An 18,279-nucleotide genomic window follows, 5' to 3' on the forward strand; every position below is an offset into this window, starting at 1 on the left:
AACAGATTTTTGGTTTATTTTTCTTTCCATCCCTACCGCCTTTAAAACGTTGACGACGATTGTTGGCTCATGGGTCCCCGATGTCGACCTCCCCGTACAAGAAACATATGATATCTTGATTATTTTGCAGACAATAAACAGTGTATTGCGCTACGAGCTATTTCAAACGGATAATTAAATCTTTATTTTTACATAAACAAACTTATATGTTGAATCTCCTTGTTTTTTTGTCTTTGCGAAGCATAGGACTTTCTGTTTTTTTAGAAAATTCGGAACTTTCCTGTTTTGGAGTGGGCTGAAATTGTACGAGTCAAAAGGCCTAGCGGGATAGTTCGAAGGCCCGGATGTCCGAGATGCGGCCCAATTGAAATCTTTCTTCTTGGATTTTTTTCACCCCACGATTTACGGCTACTTCATTTTTCTTTTGGTTATGTGCCGCCTTGGAAACGTTGAGACCGCTGCTGCAAAATGGGACCCGCATGTCATCCTCTACGTACAATAAAATTTCTTTTCTTGGATTATTTTTGGCTCATGATATTTGGTCACTTGCCTTTTTCTTTCGATCCCGTGCAGCCTCTCAAACGGTGATACCATTGCTTGCTAATTGGGACCCGCATGTCATCCTCTATGTACAATCAAGTTTCTTTTCTTGAATTATTTTTGGCTCCCGATATTTGGTCACTTGCCTTTTTCTTTCGATCTCATGCCACGTTTGAAACGTTGAGGAACCTGCTGGCTCATGGGACCCGCATGTCATCCTCTATGTACTATAAAAGTTCATTTTCTTTGTTTTTTTTCACCCTCGAATTTTTGGCTATTTCCTTTTTCTTTTGATCCCTGCCGCCTTGGAAACGTTGAGTAAGCTGCTAGCTCATGGGACCCGCATGTCATCCTCTATGTCCATCAACTTTATTTTCTTGGATTTTTTTGACCCCCTAATTTATGGCTACTTTCTTTTTCTTTTGATCTCAAGCCGCATTTGAAACGTTGGGACCGGCTGCTGCAAAATGGGACCCGCATGTCATCCTCTATGTAAATAAAGTTTCTTTTCTTGGATTATCTTGGGCTCTTGATATTTTGTCACTTGCCTTTTTCTTTCGATCTCATGCCGCCTTTGAAACGTTAAGTAAGCTGCTGGCTCATGGGTCCCGCATGTCATCCTCTACGAACAATAAAAGTTTCCTTTCTTGGAGTTATTTTTTACCCCTAATTTACGGCTATTTGCCTTTTTCTTTTGATCTCCTGCCCCCTTTGAAACGATGAGGACGTTGTTGGCAGGTCGGTCCCACATGTCATCCTCTATGAACAATAAAACTTTCCTTTGATGGATTTATTTTGAACCCCTAATTAATTTCTGGATATTTCCTTTTTTTCTTTTGATCCCCGCCGCCTTGGAATCGTTGAGGATCTCTGCTGCCTCATGGGTCCCGCATGTCATCCTCTCAGAACGGTAAATGTTTATTTTCTTGGATTTTGAATACCAAATGATTTTTGGCTTATTTTTTCTTTCGATCTCCTGCCGCCTTTAAAACGTTGAGGACGCTGCTGGCTCACGGGTCCCACATGTCGGCCTCTAACATTAAACGGCGAGGATCTTTGCTGCCTCATGGGTCCCGCATGTTATCCTCTCAGAACGAAAATGTTTCTTTTCTTGGATTTTGTACCAACAGATTTTTGGTTTATTTTTTCTTTCCATCCCTGCCGCCTTTAAAACGTTGACGACGTCTGTCGGCGCATGGGTCCCGATGTCGGCCTCCCAGTATAAGAAACATGTGATATCTTGATTATTTTGCGGACAATAAACGGTGTATTTTGCTCTGAGCTATTGCAAAGGGATAAATTAAATCTTTATTTTTACATAAACAAACTTATATGTTGAATCTCCTTGTTTTTTTGTCTTTGCGAGGCATAGGACTTTCCTGTTTTGGAATGGGCTGAAATTGTACGAATCAAAAGGCGTCCAGCGGGATAGTTTGAAGGCCCAGATGGCCAGAAGCAGCCCAATTGAAATATTCCTTTTCTTGGATTTTTTGACACCCTTATTTACGGCTACTTCCTTTTTCTTTTGGTCATGTGCCGCCTTGGAAACATTGAGACCGCTGCTTGCAAAATGGGACCCGCATGTCATCCTCTATGTACAATAGAAGTTTCTTTTCTTGGATTATTTTTGGCTCATGATATTTGGCACTTGTCTTTTTCTTTCGATCTAATGCCGACTTTGAAACCTTCAGACCGGTCTTGCAAAATGGGACCCGCATGTCATTCTCTATGCACAATAAAGTTTCTTTTCTTAGATTATTTTTGGCTCCGATATTTGGTCACTTTCCTTTTCCTTTCGATCTCATGCCGCCTTTGAAACGTTGAGGAAGGCTGCTGGCTCATGGGTCCCGCATGTCATACTCTATGAACAATAAAAGTGTCCTTCATTGGATTTATTTTTTACCCCTAATTTACGGCTATTTACCGTTTTCTTTTGATCCCCTGCCCCCTTTGAAACGATGAGGACGCTGCGGCGGGTCGGTCCCACATCCTCTATGAACAATAAAAGTTTCCTATGATGGATTTATTTTTGACCCCTTTTGATCCCTGCCGCCTTGGAATCGTTGAGGATCTTCGCTGCCTCATGGGTCCCGCATGTCGGCCTCTCGAACGGTAAATGTTTCTTTTCTTGGATTTTTTACCAACTGATTTTTGGCCTTTGTCTTTCTATCTCCTGCCGCCTTTAACACGTTGGGGACGCTGCCGGCTCAGGGGTCCCACATGTCCGCCTCTATGAACAATAAACCTTTTGTTTGATTTATTATTGACCCATAATTTCTTGGTATTTGCCTTTTCCTTTCGATCTCATGCCGCCTTTGAAACGTTGAGGAAGCTGCTGGCTCATGGGTCCCTGTCAGCCTCTATGAACAGTAAAAGTTTCCTTTGTTTGATTTATTTTTGACCCTAATTACTGGCTATTTGCCTTTTTTATCCCTACCGCCTTTGAAACTAAGAGGACGTTGCTTGGCCCATGGGTCCCACATCTCGGCCTCTACTGAACGATAAACCTTTCCTTTCTTTTTTCGATCCCGTGCCGCCTTGGAAAATGTGAGACCGCTCCTGCAAAACGGGACCCATATGTCATCCTCTATGTACAATAAAAGTTTCTTTCCTTGGATTATTTTTGGCACCTGATATATGGTCACTTGCCTTTTTTCGATCCCTGCCGCCTTTGAAACGTTGAGGACGCTGCTGGCTCGTGGGTCCCACATGTCAGCCTCTATGAACAATAAACATTTCATTTCTTGGATTTATTTTTGACCGCGGATTTCTGGGAACTTTGCTTTTCTTTCGATCCCCTGCCGCCTTTGTTAAAGTTGAGGACGCTGCTGCAAAATGCGTCCCACATGTCAGCTTCTCTGTACGATAATTGTTTCCTTTCTTGGATTTTTTTCCACGGCTGGCCGATGGGTCCACGATGTCAGCCTCTATGTACAAGAAATATGTGATTTCTCGATATGTTTTAACCCGAGATATGTAGGATACTTGCTTTTTTCGATCCCTTTTGTTTGTCTTTACCTTCAAATGTTGAGGGACGCTACTTGGCAAATGGGTCCTGCTCTAGCATTCTCAAGCTGAAGGAAAAACTGAAATATTGCCTATTCATTTGTTTTTCGTACTCCATGCACATAATCCATACTAGCTGTTGATCCGGGTTTTAGTTCAACTTAATTAGTTCAAATTTGATCTACGAGGAAGTATGTAATATATTTTGGGTTCACAACACTACACTTGTTAACAACAATCGATGAAGAGGTTTGTCATTTTTTTTAAACTACAAATACACTCTAAGATCTTGCAAAGCTGATAGAATAAATCTTGGAACTTTAAATAATTTATGAAAATTTTGAAATCAACTATATGAATATATCAAAATATAGAGCCCATGTAGATGCGCATACGGCTATGCGCATTTAAAAAGAATCATAATCATAATTGATACGAAATAAAAATAACTTTATATTTAGAATCTCGGTTTCTTGAGGGCCAATCATAGGATCTCCGTGTTTAAATTAGGAAGGGCCCCAATGGCATGAGTCGGAGGCCCATTAAATGTTTTTGGATTGTTATCGGCGAAGCAAGCGGGCTGACGGCAATCACCATGTACATGGCCGGCGGCAGCTAAAAGTACAAACAATTGGCCCATGCGGGGAAGGTAGTACTTTTTTTATTGGGAAGGTTATGCGGGCTAACCCAAAAAAAAAGTGGTGCTACATGGGGTAGCACTTGAACCCGGAATGAGACCATGAACGGTACATATGCTACATGCTACAGTACTTAGTTCTTAGCTATCTATTTTCGATCCAACGTCCAAATCTACAAGTCAACCAAGCTGTTCATGCGTAGCTTGCTGATGTCAAGGCCATTGGATCTGGACGCTTGAACCCATGATCGTTGCGAGGGTTGCCTATTTGCGCATAATATGTTTTGTCGGCGGGCACTTCACTAGTTTGTGCAAAACATATCCAGCGCGAGGATTCGAAAAAACAACACGTTTTTTCTTTACGGAAACAACGAGAACATCTCATGTTCATCACAATCCAGCCAACATAAGCACATAATAATTAATAGTACAACTAGAGAGCTGTACACATAAATAAGGTTTGTCAAGATTCATGCACTAGCCAACGCAACCAAAAGTCCGAGCTGATGGAAAGGGCTAGGCAATCCACTTATACATCTCAACACTCCTCCTCACGTGTGAGCGGAAAAAGGGAAGAGGTCAACACAAGGAGACTCTCAAGAGGCATATACGTGGACTCCGAGGAGGGCAACGGAGGGCAGCACCAATTTTTAGGATAAATTACGAAAGCCAGGTCTCGAACTCGAGACCACAGGCTCTGATACCATGCCAAGCTTCATACACAAGCCAACGCAACCAAAAGTCCGAACTAATGGAAAGGGCTAGGCAATCCACTTATACATATCAACATCCCCCCTCACATGTGACCACAATCCAGTAATGGTACCATCATGTTCACCACAATACATCATCATTATACTACAGAACATTTGTAAGACAACTTAATACAGTTGTGATTCATTTTGTTGCCCCAGCGATGGGTGATAACCTGAACACCATATAACCTTCTCACAGCAATTGTAACCAAATATGAGCACCTGCAATGATTTGGTGTCAATCTTCTTGAAGGTCAGGAGGTATCCTACCTTCAAGTCATGTGCTTTGACAAACTATGGCCATCCTGCGTCCATTAAAACATTGCCATCTTGTTGCTTCAGGTCCACAATCCAGGTGCATGCAGTGGACATCTTCGGGTTGATGGACTCTGGACACCCACAGTAAAACCGGGGTAGAACACGGCTAGGGATGGTAATCACCTCTAACTCCGATGTACATAGTACCTTGCGAAAGCTGTCAGCGGTATTCTCCTCATCGATGCGCCTAAACACCTTGCACACTTGGGGCTGGCTCTACAGATGTCTCCTTCCATGATAAGCTCTCTCCAAGCTTGAGCTTCTTGTTTGAACACTTCAAAAAAGAGGCCTCAATTAGATAATGCCTCTAGCTTCGACCAGTAATTCCAAGCAAATGCATAATCAAAGGCACCTAGCAAAGTCAGCGGATCATTGTTCTTATCGAACACACAGTCTGAACAATAAGCTTCTGAATCTAGCTAGGCTGATATGTACAACCTTGTATCATCAAATTATTCAGCATAGTGTATCATTGTATCGCAGAAGCCAAATCGATATAAATAGTAGCTATGAGAATAGAAATCAAGCTAGCATGAGCCATGCATGCTTGCTGGCTAGGTCTAGCATCAGAGTAATGCATCTGCAGTTCATCATCCGCCAGTACAGATCGACCAAGCAAACAAAAAAAAATCAGCGTCGGCCTAAAGAGTCCATAAGCCAGACATGCATGCTCGGTGTCCTCATATGTGATTATCGGCCGTGGATTGACCAATATCATATTTGAACGATTATTATTGCACACATTAGATCCTGTCCCAACCTAGCTAGCATGCGTGCATGTGTAGCCCGAGTCTTTACCGGAGGATTAATATATACACTTGGATGAGAGAAATAGTCTATATCAAACAATGCTAAGCAACCGGCAATACGACTTAGATATAATAAAGATGTGACCGGCAACCCTAGTGATTCGGGGAAACATACCGCCATTGCAGCCATGGACCGAGAGAATCGGGGATGCCGCGCCGCCTTAGTGGAGTTTTTAGGTGCGACGTCGCCGCATCCGTAGAGGACGGAGTCCAAGCCGCGTAGTCCGAGCGGTGGTGGACGCCGGTGGTGTAGGGAGAGGACTCGGGGAGATGGACGGCGAGGGATGCAGGGAGATCCGAACATGAGGGGCTGTGAGAACGAGAATGATACATCGGCAAGGGAATAAATGCGCGTGTCCCCCGGTCAAAAAAAATGCGCGTTTCTTGGAGGAACGAAGCCAGGTACGCAGGAATCCACACAGAAAACTTCACCTGGCGGGTCACTGGGCTTTATCAGTATCTGGTGGGGCCCGGACCTACATACCAGTGAGACAGGTCGTGTGGGTTATGATCCGATCAGTGTGCACACAGAAATTGCATTCAGAGCTAAGGGCCTCAGACTACGTTGTACTATACAGTATATCCGTTTCTTTTGGTAAAATGAAAACGATACTCCATCTGATCCTCATTACTTGATGATAAAATGGATGTCTCTACAACTAATATGTGTCTAGATACATCTATATGAGAGCGTATGTGTTTGTTCTGTGTATCTCAAAAAAATATGGATCGGAGGGAGCATTAAGAGGTGTCAAAAAAAACTGCAAACAAACATGGATGTAAGCAGTTGAGTATTAAACCGGTGCGTAAAATACCTTTATATCTCGACCATGTAACAATGAATATGAGAAGTTTTGGGGGTTTGACCATCTGCACTTGTGTTCGCTACAATCGAGATCAAAAAAATTGGTCACTTTTACACTTCCTAAAATAAAATGTATTTTTCCATGAGATTTTACAAGCTCGTACAAGAAAGCATTGACTACATATGGGATATATCACATTTACACTTACAAATCTATGAATATTTCAAAATGTTGAGCTCCATGTAGCTAGGTATAATACAAATCATCGAGACCGCACATTGAAACTACCGCAGCATATCACGAGTAAATTAAAGTAAAATAAAACATGTCTAACATATACTATATTAGCTAATTAACAAAGTCTCATCACGGTGTATCGATCCCCGGTTCAGCTTAATACAAAAACCAAGTTCGGCATGAACATCGGCGGAGCACTACCCCGGGTCCAAAAGCAGCATCTAGTTAATTCAATAAAATATTGAGGTGTTTCTGATCCCCTCTTCCTAAAAGCACTGCAGATCATGCATGCAACTAAGGGTGATCGGCACAAAATATTACCCTCTGGGTGGAGGTGTTACAGTCGTAGATCAACACATTCATCAAGGAAGTGTCTTTCACCTCGAAGACGAGAATGTCATCGAGCTGCAGTTCATGCGCCTCTGCAAACCCGAACCAACCATCCTTCAAGACCAGTTCACCCTGGTACTCATCGATGTGCACATACCGGGCGCAGCCTACGCTCGTCTTGAGCTTGATAGGCACTGGGAAGAATCCCTTTCGAGACATTGCTTGAATTCTCCGGGGATGACCAACATATACATGTCATCGTTGCCATCCAGTTGCACATAGAAGCGCGAGGGCTGAGGAGGGTCCGCCGAGTGACCAACCCGTTTAGGGCGGCCTTTCCCTCGCCCTTTTAATATAAAACGTTGAATTGTTGCATCACGCCTGCCCGTCACCTTCGGCTTTTTGGCTAGTGAGTTTCTTTGAATTCTGAACTCGGGGGGGTGCGAGAGGACATGTACAATCGACAGGTCCTAAGACGTAGTTGCTCATTGACGTTGGAGCGAGTTTGCTTACGCATCTAGTTAAGCACGGTATATATCAATCAACAGCATATAAATCCGAACGTAACATACATGGAGAAAATGCATCTAGCTATCTCTTTAATTAGTTTGCACAAAATCTAGCAGCGACAAGACAATTTGATTTTACGAGTGCTGAGCAAGCTTTCGGACTTTACGAAACGGGTAACATGGAGCATATATTTGTATGTTCGGACTGCCAAACCCTGCTTCTGTGATGGATACTATTACTTAACATCTTTTTTTGCCGAACTAGTACTTAACATCTACTGTTTCCCGTCATTAAAAAAACATTTGCGAGAAGAATACTAGTTTCCCATCATTAAAGAAAACAGAACTTGTTTAAAACCCCAACTATCATTGACTACTTACACCTGCATCCTAGTGAGTTCAGGACAACTTACGGCCACTTTTGGTGGTGCCGCCACCGGAGAAGACCGTGCCGCGGGGGTTGGGGTCGGCGCGGCCGGAGAAGCTGAGTGCCGCCGCCGGGGAAGTCAGTGCCGAGCCAGATGGTGCTTCCCGCGGAGAAGAAAGTACCGCGAGAGATGGAACCGACGCTGCCAAAGGGTAAGAAACGGATGTACTCGTAGATCCTTCTCTAGTCACGATCTGGATAGAAGAGACTGGACGTCCATCAAGCTGCTTGGAGGATGCGGTGGATCAAATCGGCTGAGTTCGGGAAATATCGGCGATGTTCATACGTGTCGGCGGCCGTTACCGCCAGGCAGCTGCCGGTGGAGGGAGGAGGCGAGCCGTTCATGGCGGTCATTAGTGTAAAAGAGGTGAAGTAGGTGGGAGAGATAGAGGGTTCGGGACTGAAGTAATTGTAGTCTGCTCTCTCATTTTTACAAGCATGCGTCCTCAGGCAGATTTTTTTTTAGATGCGTACTCAGGCTGCTTTGTCAAACAGTTAACTATTTCTCCGCTAAAAGCGCACTATAGCATATCTAGAGGGTCCACGCTTAGTAATTTTGCACGCTGTGGCGCTATTTGCGAAACAGCATGCTATATCGCCCTACTTCATAGTGTTAGCGCGCTATTTTTTTCAGGCAAGTTGCTTTCACTTTTTCGTGGTGATGAACTACAATCTGTTGGTTCCACTTCTAAGTGAGAAGATAATATCGCTCATGCTAATATGTTTTAATAAATAATTTATACTATGTTGTTGCCTTGTGAAATGTTGATGTTAGCCTTCTAAAATACTTGAGATCTATTTCTATATGTGGTTATGTATGTATGATTCAGTCACTTTTGGACTATATATATCTATTCGCTCTAGTAAAATTATTTATTTTTAGGCTATATTTAGTATTATTTTGAAAATGCTATTTAAAATATACCACACTATTACCACGATATAGCGTTCATATCGTTTGAAGGAGGCTGCCGCTAATTCATTTAACACGCTATTTTAAACATTGGTTAAGACGCGTTTGGCGGCCTGCATCCAAGCTGGTGGGGGAAATACCGTACCCAAATGCTTAAAAGATTGCAACTTTTAGCAGGAAAACATTAGGGCACGTCCAACACAGGCGCTACTGCAAGGGCGTGAAACTCTTTTCACCGAGTCCTAGCTACGGCACCGGAACCAACGGGAAGTCGATGCTGCCATCAGCAATTAGCGCTGTAAGGAGAGTACCTGGAGGATTTTACAATCTTTTGACATTCATTTGTTCTCTATTAGCGCCATATAGTATATAGCATTGTAATGCCCTTATACTCCTCTCAACATTAAAAAAAGGTGTGCATATACTAATAATAGTTGCTGAAATGAAACTAAAAATAAACAGACATGCACGGTTTACGAAGGATGGAAATACGAGTTCATCACCATCCGTTTAAATAAGATTAGATTACTTCAATGTGGGCTACATACACACTAAAATGAGTAAACGAGACACACTTGAAATGGGTCAAGGTATATAAGATTCAGAAAAAAGGAAGAGCATATTAAGATACGGAACAGAGTTCTTGAATTGTTCAAATATATCGTACAAAAAGATTATTTTCTCCGAGAAAGATTCATGGCTCGGTTTAGGGTTGCATCAACATGCGGATATTTTTCGAGACTAGGCTTAAACCACATTGTCGCTGTCGGGAAATCCCCAACCTTCTTTTGGAAGGGTGATAACTCCCATGAGCTCATTTTCCCCTTGCTTGCAGAGTTACAACGACAAATACAACTAAATGCTGGTTCCCGAAATGCATAGTACGCGATGTACACACAATTTGACCTCATGAATGGAGTCAATGTTCCATCGGGAGCATTGCCATCATTTATCTTCGAGGTTCATTGGATAATTCGGTCCAATGAGCAGAGAGTGTGTGCCAAGGCTGTCAACTCGACTCCAATTGGGTCCAATCGGGGATAGATCTTTCTCAAAAATATGTATGACAGGGGCGGGACACTCCCGTGAGGATAAGGCCATTACCATCATGCGGGAACTACGCGAGGCTCAAGGTGATCATTGCTACGTATATACCGATCTTCATGGATGATCATCAAGCGCTTGCCATCGGCTGATCGAGCTAAAAACCATCTGCCAAATGGATCCTCCATCGGTGATGGGATCACGAATGGCAGGGTAAGGTGTGCATCTGCATTGTAAACGGAGACAAAAAAATAGTGTTTGAATGGCTCAGGAAGACAATAATACCAGTAGCTACAACTTCACATTTGTAGGATCAAATGATATGGATGAATCTTGAACTAAAATGTGTCTAGATATATCCATATTATAGTCAACTAATATGAATCGGAGTTTGTTTGGTTCAAAGGATTTCTAAAGGTATCTTGTACGGAGTAGGATTTTTACACATAGGGATTTTTCCTATAGAGCTTGCTTGATTCAAAGGATTGAGAACCCTCCAAAATACCTATGGATTGCTTTCTCTACAATCCTATCTCTTGGTAATATTGCTATGTGTCTATAACAACTATGAAATGAACTCAATCTCAATAGAAATTTCCTTTGTCTTTCCTAATCAAACAACTAGTTATTTTATGTCTTCGTTTACAAATTAAGATAATTTTTAGGTTATAGGTAATCATCGAGCTTATGTGATCATCTTTTATGATCAAACTTACTTGATCAGCCGCGGAGGCGCAAAGGACTAAAGGAGCAGTGGTGTGCATTAATACGGCCGCATGGGGAAGGCACGGCTAGCGACGATGAGACGTATCGCCAGCATTGGCCTAGGGAACCGTCGCCACCATTAATAAAAGCTATCCCTTTGGGCACCATGTCTCCCACTACTCGTGTCACGCGCGCATGTGGGTTACGGATGGATGAGCTGGGGAAGCCGGACAGAAAACATGACAACCAGGGGGAAATGAATAAAAATAATACAAAGTCGAAAATATTTCGAAAAATAAACTTTGTAAGAAACTCCATGCGTTTAGAAAATGCGAAGGTAATATGTTGAAACACGTCTAGACCACGTCTAGAACCACCGTCCCAAAGCTTAAGGATTAAATTGATTTTTCGAAAGTCAAACTAAGTTAAGTTTGACTAAGTTTTTACCAAAAGCATTAATATGCAAGATACAAAATCAATATTATTAGATAGAAAATAAATTATATTTTCATATGGTGTCTACAAAATATTATATGTGCTTGATAGATTCTTTTAAGAGTTTTGTCGAACTTTACTTGGTTTGACTTTTCAAGATAAATATACTAAGCTTTAAGCATTGGAACGGAGGTATTTTTCGAAGCACCTACATGTCTTTAGAAGACAAAAGAAAACATGGAGTAAGGTTGTTTTTTGTGCAAAAGTTTACGTCAAAATCTGGTTATTTGTGTAAAAAGAATCTCAAATTGTGTTATGTGCAAAAACTGCACCAACAAGTGGTGGTATGTGCAATTTCCTCCGTCACACAAAAGGCAAGCCATTGATACATACTTAATTGTGAATAATTACAAAAGTAGTAGGCAACTAATAAGCGCACATGATTAAACTGCTATGCGAGATCTTCAGCCACCAGAAGTCGTTCCCGCGCCTCTCTAGCATTGAAAATCACGCGTTCTGCGACTTCCATCAAAGAGACAAGCTGAGCTTTGATCCGTTCTCCCAGATGAATGGCCTCGTCACAACTCCTACGAGCACAGGCCGTGATCTCATCCACTTCTAGGAAAGACACCGCCTGCCTGTACCGAAATATCTTGATCCCTAACTCTCTGTTCTCCTCCCGCATGCTGGCAAGATCCAACTTCATCCTTCGACAGGATAAGCAAGGGGAGTGATCCTGCCAAAGGTAACAACAAACATATCGAGCGTTACCGGCAAACGAAGGGCACAAATTGGCTGATTAACGAATGTGGTCACAAACATGTAGGACAGACTTAAGTGGTGTCTACATGTCAGTGACTCGAAGTACCCAAAAACCAGCAACCCAAAGTCAGCTAATATTAACCTCCGTCTTCAGCTCCTTCATCCTCTTGAACGGCGGGGAAGCTGGCAACTTATCTTCTTCTACGACCTCTCGCTGGAACCTGACGTCGAAGGATGAGAGATCCTGCGAACGGATGTGCTGCGCCTGCGCGTGCGATTCACCAGGGCGCTTCTGGCGTAACTCGGAGTTCTCGGCGCCGAGATGCGGAAGTTCCGCTCCCGGGGCCTTGTTGACCCTAAGCCGAGATAGCTCCTGTGTAAGCCGACGAAAAACGTTCAAAATGTTACAGATCAGGCATATCATTACCGGTGCAAACGAGGTAAGTGAATCTCCGGGATCTCGCCCAACGACCGCGGTTGGTCCAATGCCACCACATCTTCTCCGAGATTGACTAACTCCTTTACATCATCTTCTCCGACATTGACTATCTCCTTTACATCATCTTCTGCTCCGAGCTTGACCATCTCCTTTACATCATCTTCTACTGCGAGCTTGATCATCTGCCTCACATCATCTTCTCCGGCGATATCGACACTCTCCTGCGGAAGATAACAGATATAAGTCCGAGTATTAGCAGCAAAACGAAGGTAATTAAAAGAGGCGTAGTAACCCTTGTGTCCTGGCTCATCAACGGCGGGGACGCTGAGCCCGCATCGTCTCCTCCGAGATCTCCCTTCGGAGGCAGGATTGTTAGAGACAGTGTACTTCTGGTAGTAGTATTTATGCGTGGGGCGCCAGGGGGCCGAGAAGCTAGGACTGCATCTTCTCCTCCGAGCTCTTCCTTGGTAGACATGACAAATGAAACGAGGTGTGAGGGGCGTAAGGTATAAAAATGGCGGACGGCCGCCCCGCCTCGGCCCTCCAAGGCTTATTTTTTTGCCTTACTAAACTAAAAAACATATTTTGCGTCTCACACGTCTGCCCTAAGAGGGCTGCAGGGTCCCATACATGCAGGTCCCACACTTTAGTGAGCACAAGTCATGTGCGGTAGGTAGGCAAACTTCCAACAATCTTCTTTGTCAAGTACTCAAGTGAAAACACGTCGTCAAGACTCTCTCTCTCTCTCTCCCCCCTTTTGTCATTGAAAAAAAAGAATATTAGACGGGCGCGTAGCCTGCACTGCAGGGGGCGATTTTGACAAAGTAACCCTTTTGGCGAAGAAAAACACAGAATGAGCCACACAAAAAGGTTAGTCCAGTGAAATAGATTGCTCAGAGGCTCGGTCCGTGTTTTTCTTTGCCAAAAGGGTTATTTCTGTCAAAATCGCCGCAATGCAGGTTTGCAGCACCGAAAAACCTTGCGTGCCAGTCAACATCACTTCCCGGAAAGGTTGAAGCATTTCGAGGCCGTGACTGCTCTCCCTTCCTCTTCTCCTTCCGTGTGACCCTCTTCCACCTTTTATCCTTTGCAACATTTGCAAAAAATTGTCCGTGACTTGTGCTCACTGAAGTGTGGGACCTCACGCATGGGAACCACACGTAAGTGACAGACCTGTTGGTGTAATAATTCGGGTGATCATTATACTGTATTAGAACTCCGTACAAAGTTTCGTATGGATTCAAGGGTAGGAAAGCCAAGTTAACTCATTTACATGACATTATTTTTTCCATGAACCCAAGTTAACTCATCTAACACTTGGTACATTTTGGTTATATATTCGAAATTTTACTTGAAACTTGTTGGTCATGCCATTTTACTACTCGCCTAACACTTTTCCGCGTGTGAAGGGATGGTGGGACCCCAAAAAACTTGCAAATACGAGCTAAATTTGTGGGACCCCAAAAAACTTGCAAATACGAGCGCTTCATCCAAAAGAAACACACTCGTGTCCCCTACCACCACCACCACCCCATGATTTTGACCTAAATTTGAAATCAAGCCAAAGGTGGTTCAAAACCGGCAATCGGAAAGCATGGATTGTGCGTCTTTTTTCTATATAGCTAGGGAAAATAGCAGACATGCCATACCAATGTTTTAGAAAAGAGAGCTTTTACTTGTGCATTTTGGGTTGTCGCGCATAAATGTGCTTTTACTTGTCTGCCACCAATTAATCCAATTCTCATTTGTGGGGAAACATGACACTAGATGGCCATTTCCAAAGTTTCATGAATTATCTCAATGTGAATCCATATATGTACCATTTTTGGGGGCTAAATTGCTTAAATGCAAATTTGAACAAGTGCATAGATGAAGTACATATCAAACAAATAACTGAAAAAAATACAGAGGTGTGTGACCCGAATGTCTGGAGCCATGGTACAAGAGATATAATGGCTAACCACACGAGCCCCTTCGTCCAACTAGCTAGCACAAAACAAGGGTGAGCGTCATGAGATTGATCGACATCAATTTCAGAACATGCCAAAGTTATTGTGGGGCTCGATATAAAAAAGCTCGAAACAAAGCATGAATATTGAGTCATATCATTTGTGGTTTACATACTACCTCTATATATATATATGACAATACCAAATGAACGTGTGGCATATATATACACACTTGTATATCCTCTTTTAGAAGAACCCTGCACAGTTTTCGGCACCACATGTGTGTTTGAGTACAAGTTCCACTCACTTCCCAAAAGTGTGTGAGCATTGTATTAAGTACTACAAGAAAACAATGGCAAACCTTTGAATCCCATGACTGATTTTTTGTTGTAGTGATATATAGATTTATAAGTGTTTAGGGTTAGGGGTTAGGGTTTATAGAGATGATGCACATATTTTGATTTCACGCTTGTGATGTACAATACTACATAAGTAAGAAATTAATTAAACAAGCATGACCTTTGTTAGAATAACATTTAACATGTTCTCTCACCATTCATATATGTTGGAGTTTGCCTTGCTTCTTCAATTTCCCACGTGCACATGTTACTACGAGAACCAAGGCAAACTTTTAAATCATTGTTGGGACTGGCTAGATGCACCACCATTGTAACATCCCTGTTTTAGCAAACCCTAATTAGGAAGTTGTTTGTGCATTCATGAGCATCATTAAAAAAATGCACTAAGAAATTTTCGCATTTTAAAATAAAATGGAAACCCTAAAATGGGTAATTCTTTCAGTCTAATTTAAATGCCGCAATAATTCTTCAAACAAGAATGTTGTATTTTTAGACAAGAGAGGTAACTGATAAAATTATTTACTTTACTTTTACCAATTAGCTACTTGCCTCGCTTTTGCCAACATTATATTTTGCAAAAGGGTAAACATTTAAAATTACTTGGTCCAAATCAAAGAGACAAAGTGGCATAACTAGTTTCGGTTCACATATCAGCTAGCAAGAGCTAATTATAAAGCAATCTCTGATGGATATCCATTAGCTACAGTACTCCTAAAATATCCTGAGAGTGCACCGTACTTGACCTGTTGAGATGTGCCCAAGTAGTACTTAGTGTTGTTCCCCATCGAAGCACAAAGCAAAACAGCACACGTTCTTATCCATCGAGTCTCCACCAGCCGAAGAAACTGAGAACCAACCACCATGGTTGTGACATAGCTGTGAGGGGATTTAGTTGAGGGAATAGAGGATCTTAGAGAGGAGAATGCCAGTCGCTGTGGCAGTCGCCGGATTCTGCGACCAGTCGCCGGAGCTCGCCGAAGTCCGCGTCCGGCTGCTGGAAGCAACCAGCAAGTGAACCTGGAGAGTATAGGGAGCCAAGCCCCATCAAGAATCAGAGCTAGGCACTTCCTCGTCCAGGTAAATCTGGTAGTGACGAACTGACACGGTGCCATGTTCAGAAAATCATTCTCGTATGGAAGTTTTCCATTGTTTAACTGGTACTGTACTGTCTCCTACTTCGCTCTAAAATAAATAGGTTTCACTGCTGCTTGTGTATGCCTAGAAGCAACCGTATGGATGTTTGTAGTCACACTCATGCTCCAGTTTGTTGGTTGGTCAGAGGTGGAAAAAGTATTTTTGAATGGTATGGCAGAAACTTCAGATCTTCTCGTTCATGGTAGGGCTTGTTTCTAGACAAGATTCCTGTAGCATCCCTTCTCAAATTTAACTATCTTCTGAACTTGTTTTCTGAAGATATTAATCACAATAGTAACTAAAGTTTCAATAAGAGTTAAGAGAGAACTACATTCTGTAACTTCCAGCAAAATAGAGAGTTACAGAAGACAATTCAGTTTATTTTAATCCAAAGACAGATTGCCGGTTCTTCCAGTTTGAAAACCTGCTAAGCAAATGAATCATTCTAGATGGATGTAGGTAGTTTCTACAGGAACGATGTTCAGGTTTAATTCATATATACCTACATGTTTCTGAACTGGAGCTAAAACCGAATCATCCATCTACTTTTGGCACAAAGTTCCTTTCCTTTTGTGCCAGTACTTGCAAAACTGAACCAAGTTTATAGTACAAAACTACACTAATGAAGTTCTAAGCTAAGCGTTGCCTAATAAAATAGGTGAGGTCTTCAGAAAGTTTAGAATACTAATTTTCGTATTCGGTTCTCTGTTTTTCAGAAAATAAAACGAACTTGTAAAATCCACGGAATCTATACCTAATAATAAAGAGAGAAGCATTTCCACGGTTTGGTCCGTACGTTTCCGTCGTCCATGGCCGGTTGGCTTCGTCCGTCGCCCCGTCTCCTGCTGTGTATGTAATTGTCACGCTAAATCGTATGCAAGTAGAACAGCACAGTCCAGGCATATGAGGAATCTACGAGTAAACAAGGAAAAACGGCGGACGCAGGCACCCAGACTCCTCCCCGGTATCGACAAGGAAACCAACACGCTGACGACTCCTTCCCATATAGACTGGGCACGATGCCCCCTTCAGGAACTACCGAAGTCTTTCGTCAGTGCCAGCCGGCTCGCGTCAATGGCGTCCAAGCTGTGCCCCGAGGTTGGCGACGATACGCGGTAGGAGCTGCAGTGCGTCGAGGTCGAAGACGATGGCCATGGCCTTGAGCACGAAGGTGACGTCCCTTGAGCAATGGATGTAGCTCGCCGGATTTAGCTCGCCACCTCAAAACCGAGCATTCCGTCAACAATGGATGTCCATGGTCGACGAATCATCCTCCAAAAATCCCGCGATGCATAAATATAAGCACGGGCCCTCGCCAGAGTTGTCGTCTCGCCGGAGTGGCCGCCTGCCGCACTTACGAGTCACCGCCTCAGCGACGCTCGCGGTTCACCCTCGTGGACTAGAAGACTTGGCTGTGGCTCGTCCAGTTCGCAATCTTCCTGATCCATGTCCTGTCCGCAAAGACCATGGCAAAGGCATTTTTTTCCTTCTCAAGTTAGAGGATTCTGCGCTGGATTAAAGTCCCAGGAAGAAGCTGTTTTGTCTCGCGTTGGGCAGACTGGCAGATTGCAGCTTAGCAGCTCGACAAAAATTCAAGGGAAGAAGATTGTGAACACCTAAACAGACCTCGTGTATTTTCAGATCCTTCAAAAAAAAATTAGTGGATCTGGCAACCACGGCTGGCTGCGGCCAAGATCCGTCCTCGCTTGCCTCTGGCTGGTCGATCCGGCGCTGGATTCGTCATCTACCTCTCGGTGTTCTGCGACGCGAGGGCTGCGCAAGTTGCAGAGGCCGGAGAGATAAAAACTGCCGCGCAGGAGCAGCTGGAATATATGCCCACCAAAGACGATGATGGGCCGTTGCTGGCCTTCAGTGCCGAGGCAAAGTCTTAGTTCGTTAATTGCATCGGAGGTTTTGTTCTCGAATTTCTGGATGCGGCCGTGTTCGCAACATCGCTCTTCCAGCACAGAATATGAAAACAAATAAACACCTTGAAGGCAAAGTCACCAATGCTAGCTAGATGTCATAGAAAGATGTCACAAATTCATCTAAATTTAGTTGTATCTAGATACTTTTTAGCGTATAATTACATCTAAATTTAGACAAATCTTTGATATACTTTTATAGACTGAGGGAGTGCTAGCTTTCAAACATGCAATGAATTC

This window comes from Lolium rigidum, chromosome 7 (assembly GCF_022539505.1).
Source record: "Lolium rigidum isolate FL_2022 chromosome 7, APGP_CSIRO_Lrig_0.1, whole genome shotgun sequence".
Classification (NCBI taxonomy): Eukaryota; Viridiplantae; Streptophyta; class Magnoliopsida; order Poales; family Poaceae; genus Lolium; species Lolium rigidum.